Source organism: Amia ocellicauda, chromosome 2 (genome assembly GCF_036373705.1).
Source record: "Amia ocellicauda isolate fAmiCal2 chromosome 2, fAmiCal2.hap1, whole genome shotgun sequence".
In the NCBI taxonomy this organism is placed as follows: Eukaryota; Metazoa; Chordata; class Actinopteri; order Amiiformes; family Amiidae; genus Amia; species Amia ocellicauda.
The window spans coordinates 703,446-717,500 of record NC_089851.1 but is presented as its reverse complement, the minus strand read 5'-3'; the positions used below and the strand labels follow the sequence as shown (position 1 = coordinate 717,500).

The following is a 14,055-nucleotide window of genomic DNA, read 5'->3' as shown; positions in this document are numbered from 1 at the left end:
CTCTTTGCTCTCTCTTTCTCTCTCTCTTTGTGTTGGCGTCAGGGTCCTATTCTTGCCCCTTGGGGCTGGATGCGGTGCGGCGCAGTGTGGCTGAGTCCCTCCAGTGGCGGGACGGGGGGGTGATCTCTGATTCCGACAACATCTTCATCCAGTCAGGCTCCCATGTCGCCCTCATGGTCAGTCTGTCTGTCATCTTGTCTGTCTATCTTCCTGTGTTCTCTCTCTCTGTCTACCTGGCAGTCTGTCTTGTTTTTGTCTGTTTGTCTGCCCCTCTGTTCAGTCCACTTATTTTCTGCTTCTATGTCTACCTCTGTGCCTGTCTGTCTGTTTCCCTACCTGCCCACCTCTCTGTCTGAAGTCTTATGTGTCTGTTTTCTAACTGCCTGTCTGCCCTCCTGGTGGCGGTTCTGTTCCTGCATCTCAGGCTAAGTCTAAAGTGATATTATACAACTGACTTCCTGCTATAACTCTCTCTTCTGCTCCCTCTCTCTCTCCATTCCTCTCTCTCTCCCCCATCTCTCTGTTCAGCGGGTTTTGAAGGTGCTGCTCCATGGTGAGGGCGTCTCTCAGACAGGGGTGCTGGTGCCCGTGCCCTGCCACCCCCGCTTCACCCAGGCAGTGTGGGCGCTGGGGGGGGTGCCGCTGCCCTTCCAGCTCTCGGAGGAGCGGGGCTGGGCGCTGGAGCGGGAGGAGCTGCAAAGAGCCCTCCGAGACGCCAGGGGGCGCTGCAGCCCCAGAGCACTGTACTTCGTCAACCCAGGGAACCCCACAGGTAGGACTACAGACTGTTGGAAACTGTATAGTTGTGTGTCAAATCTTCCTCCCTCTTCCCCTTCTTAAAATGCCTGCAGACAGGGGCTCAGATTAGTCTGCAAGCACTTTTCAGATTCTGTGCAGACGAGACATTCTCACACAGCCTGTACCAAAACAACGCAAACACCTCTGAGCAGCTGCTCCTTGGCCAGCGAGGGTGACAGTGCTGTGGAAGCTCATGCTTGGAGGCGTCTGTGACAGGCAGAGTTCATGATGAGAGCGTGGATGGAGAGTCTGCACACATATAAAATATACATAAAACATATTCATCCTTCCATTGTACTGTGGCTCTCAAAAGTATTTGCCCCCTTGGACTTTTCCACATCTCACATGAAATCAGAGTGGATTTAATCCGGAGTTTTTGCCACTGATCAACACAGAAAATGTCCATAATGTCAAAATGAAAAATATAATCTGCAAATTGTTCTAAATTAATTACAAATACAAAACAGAACATACTTGAATGCATACGTAATCAATATTTGGTAGAGGCACCTTTGGTAGCAATTACAGCTATGAGTCTATGTGGTTAAGTCTCTACCAGCTCTGCACATCTGGACACAACAATTATTGCCCATTCTTTTTTGCAAAATTGTTCAATTTGGGACTTTTGGTGAACAGCAATTTTCAACTATTTCAAGAATATTGCATACTTCAGCAGGTTTTTTATCAGGGTTTCTCTGTACTTTGCCGCATCCATTTTGACTTCTATCTTTACAAGGTTTCCAGGACCTGACTCAGAGAAGCATCCCCATAGCATGATACTGCACCACCATGCTTCACAGTAGGGATGTGTTCTCAGGACTGGCAGTGTTTATAATAGTAGTCTTGGCTGTACAAAGATTTGGCTTTGCACAGGGGGTGATAGTTGCCTAACCCCCGTGAAAGATGCAGGTCTAGTGTACTTTTAATTCTAAAGAATCTTTATGAATAGCTTTTACTCCTAAGAGTAAAAGTAGGACCAAATTGGCATCACTCTCAGGCATTTCATGCACTTAGGACCCATTTCTCAGTCTCAGAGAGCAGAGCCTGTATTCATAAAGCCTCTATGTCCTGATAGGTCACGTGCAGAGCAGGGAGTCCATTGAAGAGGTGATCCGACTCGCTGCTGAGGAGAGCCTGTTCCTGCTGGTGGACGAGGTGACAGAGTCTCTGAGTTGGTGTGACTGTGTTTTTGTGTGTTTGTTCATTCGTTTGTGTCTGTCTGTTGTGTCTGTCCTGTTTGCTGTTTAAAGGTGATAATTACAAAGCCCAAGACCCCAGCTGGTTTTGGTCATTGAAGGTCGAAATCCCTTTTCCCAGATCAGCTATTTCTCTCTCTATCTCTCTATCTCTCTCTCACACATACAGACTCTCTCACACTCACTGTCTCTATCAGAAAAATAGTAGAAAAAAATATACAATTTGTGTTTTTTGGGCAGGGGATTCACGTTGTTTACGGGTTTTATTTGTGTACGTTATTGGAGATTATTGTATTATAAAACAATCATGTTCTTTTTTTGCTTAATTGTGATACAAAACGTTTTACGAAACGCTCTCATATTAGGTAAATAAAGTCAACCCCAGAGTAAAGAAAAGAGAATTAAGAAAAATACATTGTGTAGTCAGTTTTTTCTCAAATTCAGACTTTGAAAATTATACAACACATTTAACACTAATGATCAAAAATAAATCACTAACGATAAAACGTAAAAGGTAGAGTGTGACTTACTGACTCAAACTGTGATCTATATACAATACCAGTCAAACACCTCCATTTGTTCGTTTTTATTGAAATGTAGGCAGTTTAATGTCTCAGTGTACCATAGAACAAATAAACAATTGGAGATAAAAAATAAATCATGGAATCATTTTGTTTAACAAAATGTATCCCCTTAAGCTAACAAACCCCTCTGGCACCCTTAGAAGGGGACCAAATCCGTGTGCTTCTCTTTAATGTGTACTCTTCACTGTTGTGTTGTTTGCCAAGTGTTTGGTATCCCATGAAAGCTGAGACTCTCTGCTTTCTAACGATGTGAAGCAGTCTCTGATGTGAAAAATTTGGTTTTATACCCCCCCACATTTACACCCCCCCTTTTCGAATTCTGAAATGGGGGGGGTGGGGGGATACTTGGTCTGAGTAGGAATACAAAATCCGAGAAAATATTATTCTGGAACCAGACAGTCTACTGATCAAAACAAGAGCATCCACATTTTGGTAGAAGCAACACACACCCGTAGAGAGCTCAACATGTCAGGATGGAAAACTCTATTTACAGTGCACTGATACACAACGATTTTACATCATTGGATCTGAACTTCTCTGTGTTTGATAGAACATCAAATAATGTCTACTGTTCTGAACAAAACAAGCCTATTTAGAAAGAAATCCGATCGAAACTGAGTGATCTGTGACCATCTGAATGACGCATTTACCCTCTGGGCTCTGAATGACGGCAGACGACAGCGAAATTGTAAATCGGATGTGTTTGGGAGTGAAACGCGCTGGTAGCCAAGAGAATAAGCTTTCAAACAATGTGTGCATTGTTGGAATACAGTGTCACTTCTATGCACAGGAGCTACGCGTAACACTGCCAAATAATGCTTAAGAGGGTGTAGTGACACAGTATATAACTCTGAAATGTACATTATTTTTCAGTTTTTGGTAACCTAAACCTTTTTAACCTCTGGCAGTTTACCGCTCACCTTTGTACCATTTCAGGTTATTCACTGGACTTGAACTGCTTACATTTCAATATAAACTGGAAAAATTGGGGTGTTCTAAAATTTTTGACTGGTACTGTATATTGTTGTTCATTTTAACACTCAGGGTAATCACATGATCTAATCGCAGAGAGTCACTCGTCTTCTGTCCAGAAAAGGTTGAACACAGACGCTGATTCCTGTCGGACGTGGTACTGGTGTCGATGGCATTTTGTACTTCTGTAACATCCAAACCTTCGCATACGTCTGTTGATGTGGGCGATGTTTTTTGCTCAACTTTAGAAAGTTTACATTGCTTTGGAAGGCTATAAAATGAAAATATGCTGGTTTGTAGTTTTCCTCGTTTTAATTATTTTAATAATTATATTTAATTAATTTGTGTGGGTGGTGGAGTGACAGCAGAGCTGTTTCCGGGGGACTGTAACGATGAAATATAGGCCATTCGTACAAATGTATTTCCCGTGAGGATTAGTGTTTTTTTCTCTCTTTGTCACTAAAAGAAAAGAGACAATGGGCTATGATGATGGCAAATACAAGATGTGCGTACAGGGTGCAACAATAAAAACCTAATATTATATTTAAATGTGTTTTATGTTTAGTTTTTTTGCCTGTATGGCATACCGCCCCATTTATTTTATGGTATGCATACCGGCCCCACTTTAACTGCTATTCTTACTCTGTGTCTCTGTCTCTGTGCTGCAGGTGTATCAGCAGACAGTGTTCGGTGTGGACAGAGAGTTTGTCTCCTATAAGAAGGTGCTGTGTGAGATGGGCCCCCCGTACTCCAGCACTGTGCAGCTGGCCTCCGTCCACTCGGTGTCCAAGGGCTTCATGGGAGAGTGAGTGTCCGTCTCTGTGTGTGTGTGTGTGTGTGTGTGTGAAGCACATACTGTAATGTAGTATCTGTACTCTGTGACACACTGTAACGCTCTGTAACACTGTAACGCACTGTAATAATCTGTAACACACTGTAACGCACTGCACACTTTAACACTCTGTAACACTCCGTAACACACTGTAACGCACTGTAATGCACTGCAATACTAAGGGATGTTTATACATCTGACACCTGACTTGTACCTTGACCCTGACCTCTGCAGGAGTGGGCTGCGCTGGAGTTCATGAACCTTGACCCCCAAGTGAAGAAGCACATCTCCAGTATAGTGGCCAAAGAGGGCTGTGCTCCCATCATCGGCCAGATCGCCCTGGACATCATGGCTGCCCCCCCGCAACCCGGGGACGCCTCCTACACCACCTTCAGAGCGGTGAGGTCCCCCTGCACCCAGCCACCTGGCCAGGTCATCATCGGCACAGACATGGCACAGACACGGCACCACACAGACATGCAAGACATGTCAGATGACTGAGAGAAACTTTGCTGAATGAACCCCCCACCACCTATGAAATATATCTATTATTTTTATATTTGGTAAAAATATTTATGACAGAAATATATATTTTAAATATATTGTAGTATGTAAACATACTAATAGATTGAAAATTTTGAAATTAACATCTCCATATATATTTCAAGCTTTGCTATATCCCTGCCCCTGACAGAGCCTCTCTCCTGTCTGCAGGAGCGCCAGGCCAGTTTGGACACGCTGGCCCACAATGTCCGCAGAGTGCAGGAGACAGCGGACAGCCTCCCCGGGGTCAGCTATCAGCCCCCCCAGGGCGGCATCACAATCTTCCTCCGACTGCACCTCTCCCACCAAGCCGTGGAACAGGCCAAGGTGAGCTCTGGGAAGAGCAGGCCAGGGCATCGGGTCGTACCATCGGGTACTGGAACCGGGGTGCACACACTCACACTTGTGCCATTGATAGGAGTGGAGGTGTGAGTGACTGTTGTTGGCTCTCTGTGCCCAGGCGCTGGGGCTGGAGCCTGACCTGCTCTACTGCATGCGGCTGCTGGAGGAGGAGGGAGTGTGTGCAGGACCTGGCTGTGACCTGGGCCAGAGGGAGGGCACCTACCACCTCAGGTACAGCCCCACAGGAGCCTCAGAGTGGGGCGACACCAGCAGGGTGCATTTCATATGCCTCATAGTCACAGCCACAGTCACAGCTGCACTACAGCCAGTCACAGCCGCACTGTCATCCAAATTCTTTTTGGCTTATTATATTGCAAGCTAGTTATTATTAGAAACATCAGAACATAAAAACATAAGAAAGTGTCCAATCGAGAGGAGGCCATTCACCTCATCGTGCTCGTTTGGTGTCCATTAATAACTAAGTGATCAAGGATCCTATCCAGTCTGTTTCTGAATGTTCCCAAATTGTCTCTTCAGCCACATCGCTGGGGAGTTTGTTCAGATTGTGACGCCTCTCTGTGTGAAGAAGTGTCTCCTGTTTTCTGTCTCGAATGCCTTGAAGCCCAATTTCCATTTGTGTCCCCAGGTGCGTGTGTCCCTGCTGATCTGGAAAAGCTCCTCTGGTTTGAGATGGTCGATGCCCTTCATGATTTTGAAGACTTGAATCAAGTCCCCACGTAGTCTCCTCTGTTCCAGGGTGAAAAGGTTCAGGTCCTCAGTCTCTCAGTAGGACATTCCCTTCAGACCTGGAATAAGTCTGGTTGCTCTCCTCTGAACTGCCTCTAGAGCAGCGATATCTTTCTTGAAGTGTGGAGCCCAGAACTGTCCACAGTATCCAGATGAGCTCTAACTAGTGCACCAGCACTGCAGTGTCCCAGACACTGGCTGTCTCAGTCTCAGTGCTGCTCTCTTATCTGTGTCTACCCAGACTGTGCATCCTGATGCCCACAGACTCCCTGGAGGAGATGCTGAGACGCCTGAATACTTTCCATCACAGATTCATGCAGGAGTTCTAACCAGACACACACACACACACAGCATAGCTGTGCATACTCAGTTAATCACAAGCAGGCAGACACACACAGATGCACACGCACACAACAGGACTGTGCTTCAGTCACTGTAGTCCAGCATTACTCCTGTGTCTCCATACAACAGCCCTTGTTTACAGCTGCGAATGCAGATCTGAACACCCACGATATTGACACTGTGCTCTGATATACCTCAGTGTGATCTTCAGCCTTAAAATTTGAATTAAGGTCGAATTAATTAAAGGTCGAAGTTCATGTTGAAATTAAAGTGGTTTTCTGTTTTTCCTGTGCTGTGTTTATGAGGAGGACATGCTGTCAGAATGGGACAGCCCTGGTCCTGCTGTCCAGTCATCAGTTACTAAAGACAGTGGGATTGAATGTAGCACGTGTATTTAAATAGCTATATATTTGTATCACAGTGCTGTTAAATGTTTGGTGTGTTCATGTGGTGTATCTGCAGAGGCGTCTGTGGTTTTCTGCTAAGAAACACAGGAAGTGAGACTGCTGTCAAGACAAGCCCCTCTCTCTGCCTCCCCACTTCTCTCTCTATCCTCACTACACACACACACAGCAGCTCTGAACTGACTGAAAAGTAAAATGATCAAGAAGAAAAATGATGAGGTCAAAATATAAAAATAACATACAGGCGTTCGCATCACTAAACACAAATACACAGACATGTACACTCCAACACACACACACACACACACACAGACCTAACACAGGGCGGGAAAAACACAATCACTCAGACTCACACATCTGTACTCTCACTACACCAGCCCCAATTCAGGACACACACAAAGTCGTAGTTAGTACATCGCCACTATACTGCAGATATTTTACAAACTCTGCATAGTAAAGGACACCCTGCATCCGCACCCTTCTGTTTCAGAGGACGCTGTAACTGACATACAGAACTAACCCTGCAGCATTGCACTGGAATACAGGCCTCTCAGAGCAGGAACCCTTACCTGCAGCCTGGGGCCCCTGTGCGCCGCCACCTGCCACCTGGAGGGCCGGAGGGACAGAGCGGCTCCCGGGCTTCAGCGTCTCTGGTTGGACTGCAGATGGCAGGGGGACTCCTATTTGGTTAACAAAAGAATATCCCTGCAGTGCTTCCAAATAAAGGGAGAGAGATAGAGGGGAGCAAGAGAGACAGAGAGACAGAGAAAGGGAACGAGAGAAAGAAGTGAAACCGCTCATTGCTGAAGAGAGCAGCAGCTGTCTGTGCTCTGGTGGGCAGGAAGAGGAAACCACAGCCTGCAGTGTTCTCTCTCTTTCAATTCTCAATTTCAAATTCAAAAAGAGCTTTATTGGCATGACAAGGTTACACCCGTTTTGCCAAACCAAGTACACGGGGTTCTACTGCAATACATAGAACAGTGCAGTGGCACATAGTCGGCAGCCAGCTCTGCTGTATGTTCATCCACTCCTAACAGCATTTTTATTTTGCTTTCGTCTCTGAGCTCTTGGCAGCCTGTGACCTGGGCTGAGAGTTTCGGGAGGCGCGTGTCCCTGGCTGTGGAGTATTTGGTTCAGTGCAGCAGGAAGTGCGTCTCGTCCTCCACCTCCCCTGCTCACACTGTCCACACAGTCTCTCCTTTCTGGGCTTCCAGGTCTGCCTGTGTCGCCTGTTTCTATTTCCAGGCTGTGGGCACTGAGTCTGTAGTGGCTCAGGGTTTGTCTCTGTTTGGGGTCCTTCACTCTCACCAGGTACGGTGCCAGGCTGTAGTCCCTCTGTAGAGAGCGGTAACACTGCAGTTTGTGCTGCTGTTCAGTCTCTGTGTGCCAGCGCTCAAGGTATTGTGCTCGCATCTTCTTGGTGATTCTGTTGATCCTGGTGCCCGCTGTCTGCCCGCTGGGGCTGGTGTGGCTCCGCTTAGTGAGGGGCCGTGCCAGGGTACGAATGGCGCACTGTTGAGGGCCATGCTCCTGGCTCCGCAGTGCTGTGTGGCAGTAGGAGTGAGGGTGGCCGTTGCTGAGGTGTACCCAGTACTTCAGTGCCCTCTTGTGCACAGTGAGCAGCAGGAGGAGGTGGCCCAGCTCAGCTCTGCATGCGTTGTTGGCTGCGCTCCTGTGCAGCTGGAGCAGGTGTCTGCAGAAGTCCAGGTGCAGGCTCTCAGTTGGGCTGCTGTCCCACTTGCTGTGATCAGGGTAAGTTACTGGGCCCCACACTTCACTACCGTACAGGAGGATTGGAGACAGTATACTGTCAAAGATTTTAAGCCAGATCCTCACTGGGGGTTTTAAGTTGTACAATTGTTTTTTATTGAATAAAAAGCCCTGCATGCATTTTCTTTCAGTGCACTTATAGCTGCATTGAAGCTCCCTGATGCACTAATGTCCAGACAAAGGTATGTGTAATTGGTTGTGTGCTGTACCGTGTTGCCATTTAGAAAGAATTGAAATTTCTGTGCCTGGTTCTTGGCTTTTTTCTGGAACACCATGATTCTGGTCGTGTCCAGGTTGGCTTCCAGGGCCCAGTCCTGGCAGGACTGCTCTAGTATGGTCAGGCTCTGCTGCAGCCCCTGCTATGTGGGTGAGAGCAGGACCAGGTCATCAGCGTACAGCAGTAGTTTGACAGTGGAGTGCTGCAGAGTGAGGCGTGGGGCTGAGGACTGCTCCAGCACTGACGCCCGCTCATTAATATAGATATTAAAGAGCGTAGGACCCTGGTGGAAGAACTCTGTCCTTTTGTGGCCGACCTTCACACTGCACTGGTTTTCCTGGTACATGTTTCTAGGGATTCTATTCTTTCATTTAGTTTCTGCAGGCTAATGGGTGAGTCCAGGGGTTTTTGATTGTATTTGATAATGTTTTCTAAATCCTTTAGTTGCTGGGATGCATGTGTGGAGGCCAGGCACTGCTGGCTGGGGGTCTCTGGGGGCCCTGCGTGGCTATTCTGTGTGGCCTCCTCTGTGTCTGTGGCTCCCTGGCCCTGGGGTCTTGGTGCTGCTGCGGGGGTGTCCTCATCTGCAGCAGACAGGGCTCTCTTCCCAGAGCAGTGTCCTTCAGGCTGCGGGCAAAAAGACTCATGCCATGCTGGTTGAGGTGCTCGTGGTCATACAGGTGCTGTGGGGAGAGGCTGTGGTGCTGGGCCAGGTGTACGTTGGTCAGGGGGCTGCAGCCTCGCGACAGCTGTGTGTTGATGTGCTGGATGGTGTGCGCTGGTATGTCCTGTCTGGGCAGCAGCGTGGACATGGTGATTGTAGCGGCTGGGATCTGCTGGGCGGCTCTTTCAGGCGGCCACCTGTGTCAGTACCTTGGCCTCCCCTCCCTGCAGGGTGTGCAGGTTGTTAGTTCCTGTGTGGATGAGGATGTGCTGGGGCTGGGTGGAGCTGGGCCTGTTGAGGATGTCCAGGGCTCGCTCTGTTGTAGGGCAACGGATCGTGGTCACACGTTGCCCAGGGAACAGTAGTCTGCCATCCAGACACTTCCCATTGGAGTCAATGAGGATGACGATGTGCGCGCTGTGCTGAGCCTTGCTGGGTCGCCTGGGGGATGGAGCTGGGCTTGTGTCCAGGGTTGTGGGGGTGTCCGGAGAGGTGCTGGCTGTAGTGTTGTCAAGGCCTGTGTCTGTGTGCGTGGCTGCTGGTGAAACGTAGGCAGCACTGTGGAGTAGAGGTTAGGGGTATGGACTCATAACTGGAAGGTTGGGGCAGTGCAAATGTAAGTCACCCTGTATAAGAGCGTCTGCTAAATGACAAATAATGTAATGTAATGTAATGAAACTGTGTCCTTGTCTGTGTCAGGGCTGGTTGGCTGGTCTGCAGGCTGTGTGCTGGGCTCCTCTCTCTCCAGTTCTGTGCACTCTCCGTCTCACCTGTGGAGGGCTGGGTCTCTTTCAGGCTGTGCAGCTCTTTGCTCAGGATCTTCACTTCACTGAGTGAGGCTCTCCTTTCAGCTGCTCTCTGTCCTTTCTGTCATGGCACTCACCCTGTGCTTGTTCCTGAGTTGCACCAGCTCATCTCTCAGCTGCTGCTCACTCCCCTCCCCTCCTCCCTCCGGCTGCTCATTGTCAGTTCCCTGAACTCAGTGAAGTCCCTCTCTAGCTGGGACAGGCACTCTTTGATGGTGAGAGTGCTGGGGGAGGGGGGTGTTGTAGGGCTGTGGTGGGTCTCCCGTTTGATTTGGCTAAAGTTTGAAGAGACTGGAAGCTCAGATCAAATCTGTCCAGACTGCTCTCACTGCCTTGTATTAGCACAGAGCCATTTTTGTAGACACTTACAGTCAGTATGATGTTGTCTGGGTCCTCCTCATCCAATACAGACAGCTTTCTCCCAGGGCCGATGCCTCTCCTGCACAGATGTGTGTAGTGCTGCAGGAATGCATCATGCCAGGCATCACACTGTGTGGTGTAGACGATCAGGTTTGTCTTCACTTTGTTTTCTGTTGAGCTGAAATCAGCAACAAGAGTCTCTGGACATTTTCTCAGCACATTTTCCTTGAAGTGTTCTCTGTCCTTTCCAGTCTTGGCCTCCTTAGGGTTCAGGATTTCTGAAGTGTGTGAGCCCCAGCCTGTGAGAGCTCCCTGTCTCCCATGTCTCCGTGCTGTCTGGGACACTGGTCTGACTGCATTGCTCAGCTGGGAAACTGCCGCTCTCCATCGTGTGGATTGTTCTGTAGTTTGATTAGCCTTTTCTTTTCCCCTACAGAGCTTTACTATATAAACTGTCATTCAAATGTGTCCTGTATCAGGTTATTCTTAATCTTTTTATATGTATACATCTATACTGTACATTTATTACAGAAGAAGCTTACCTCCTGATGTACTTCTCTGTTTGATGTTTGTTTTCCTTAGTTCCTTTAATCCTTGTGTTCCAGTTACCTCCTTGTTTTTCTTTTCTCCATTTTATATTTCCTTTTTTTTTAGGAATTTATCTTCATTGCCGCATGCCTTGTGTTGACTGCATATGTAATTATTTTTCAAAAATTAGCTCATTTAGTAAGTACAATGTTGAAAAGTTAGGAGCTCATCTTAATAGGTGTTGCTCCTTTCTCTCTATCTCTCTCTCTCTCTCTCTCTCTGTCAATTCAATTCAAGGTGCTTTCCTGACATGTCATATATAATGTATTTCCAAAGCATTTACAGAAGGAGACACAAACCAATATATCTATCTATCTATCTATCTATCTATAATAGAATAGACTAGAATACCTTTATTGTCATTGCACAACTGTACAACGCAATTTAGAGCTTCTCCTCAGTGGTACACACAAACATAAAAACATACACACCAGAAATAAGAAAAAAAAAGGGGGCATACAAATATTCAAAATATAAAAATATAAATAGTCAATCAATAAAAAGCTATAATATTATTGCACAACCCTGTAACTTATCATGTTTAATCTCCTTATTAACTAGAGTTCAATTCTTGGCACTCAGAAAAAAAAGTTCAGGAATCTGGAGGTGCGTATCTTAAGAGACCGATAGCGCCTTCCAGATGGCAACAGAGTAAAGAGGTGGTTGCCAGGTTGAAAAGAGTCCTTTATTATGTTTCTGGCCCGACATAAACATCTGGTTTTGTAAATGTCCTCAAGTGAAGGCAACTGTGAGCCGGTGATTTTCTATGCTGAGTTGATGACTCCCTGCAGAGCTTCTCAGCCACAGTGCAACCAGTATACCACACCAGGATGCCGTAAGTTAGTATGCTTTCAACAGAGCAGTGGTAAAAGTTCACAAGCATCTGCTGGGACAGACTGATTTTCCTCAATGTCCTCAGAAAGTACAGCCGCTGCTGTATATATACACCGATCAACCATAACATTATGAGCACTGACAGGTGAAGTGAATAACACTGATAATCTCGTTATCATGGCACCTGTCAGTGGGTGGGATATATTAGGCAGCAAGTGAACATTTTATCCTCAATGTTGATGTGTTAGAAGCAGGAAAAATGGGCAGCGTAAGGATCTGAGCGACTTTGACAAGGGCCAAATTGTGATGGCTAGACCACTGGGTCAGAGCATCTCCAAAACTGCAGCTCTTGTGGGGTGTTCCCAGTCTGCAGTGGTCAGTACCTGTCAAAAGTGGTCCAAGGAAGGAAAAGCGGTGAACCGGCGACAAGGTCATGGGCGGCCACGGCTCATTGATGCACGTGGGGAGCGAAGGCTGGCCCGTGTGCTCCGATCCAACAGACCAGCTACTGTAGCTTAAATTGCTGAACAAGTGAATGCTGGTTCTGATAGAAAGGTGTCAGAACACACAGTGCATCGCAGTTTGTTGCGTATGGGGCTGCCGCAGACCAGTCAGGGTGCCCATGCTGACCCCTGTCCACTGCCGAAAGCGCCTACAATGGGCACGTGAACATCAGAACTGGACCACGGAGCAATGGAAGAAGGTGGCCTGGCCTGATGAATCACAAGTTCCCCAAATTCCCCAGATCTCAATCCAATCGAGCATCTGTGGGATGTGCTGGACAAACAAGTCAGATGCATGGAGGCCCCACCTCGCAACTTACAGGACTTAAAGGATCTGCTGCTAACGTCTTGGTGCCAGATACCACAGCACACCTTCAGAGGTCTGGTGGAGTCCATGCCTCGACGGGTCAGGGCTGTTTTGGTGGCAAAAGGGGGACCTACACAAGATTAGGCAGGTGGTCATAATGTTATGGCGGATCGGTGTGTATATATATATATATATATATATATACACACTCACCTAAAGGATTATTAGGAACACCATACTAATACTGTGTTTGACCCCCTTTCGCCTTCAGAACTGCCTTAATTCTACGTGGCATTGATTCAACAAGGTGCTGAAAGCATTCTTTAGAAATGTTGGCCCATATTGATAGGATAGCATCTTGCAGTTGATGGAGATTTGTGGGATGCACATCCAGGGCACGAAGCTCCCGTTCCACCACATCCCAAAGATGCTCTATTGGGTTGAGATCTGGTGACTGTGGGGGCCAGTTTAGTACAGTGAACTCATTGTCATGTTCAAGAAACCAATTTGAAATGATTGGACCTTTGTGACATGGTGCATTATCCTGCTGGAAGTAGCCATCAGAGGATGGGTACATGGTGGTCATAAAGGGATGAACATGGTCAGAAACAATGCTCAGGTAGGCCGTGGCATTTAAACGATGCCCAATTGGCACTAAGGGGCCTAAAGTGTGCCAAGAAAACATCCCCCACACCATTACACCACCACCACCAGCCTGCACAGTGGTAACAAGGCATGATGGATCCATGTTCTCATTCTGTTTACGCCAAATTCTGACTCTACCATCTGAATGTCTCAACAGAAATCCAGACTCATCAGACCAGGCAACATTTTTCCAGTCTTCAACTGTCCAATTTAGGTGTGCTTGTGCAAATTGCAGCCTCTTTTTCCTATTTGTAGTGGAGATGAGTGGTACCCGGTGGGGTCTTCTGCTGTTGTAGCCCATCCGCCTCAAGGCTGTACGTGTTGTGGCTTCACAAATGCTTTGCTGCATACCTCGGTTGTAACGAGTGGTTATTTCGGTCAAAGTTGCTCTTCTATCAGCTTGAATCAGTCGGCCCATTCTCCTCTGACCTCTAGCATCAACAAGGCATTTTCGCCCACAGGACTGCCGCATACTGGATGTTTTTCCCTTTTCACACCATTCTTTGTAAACCCTAGAAATGGTTGTGCGTGAAAATCCCAGTAACTGAGCAGATTGTGAAATACTCAGACCGGCCTGTCTGGCACCAACAACCATGCCACG

General features: G+C 47.3%; 1 pseudogene; it reads left to right on the top strand.

Annotated features, from left to right (window-relative positions):
* LOC136712006 (alanine aminotransferase 2-like) overlaps positions 1-6,343 on the top strand; it is a 6,736-nt pseudogene extending 393 nt beyond the window's left edge.
* The last annotated feature ends 7,712 nt before the right edge of the window (positions 6,344-14,055 follow it).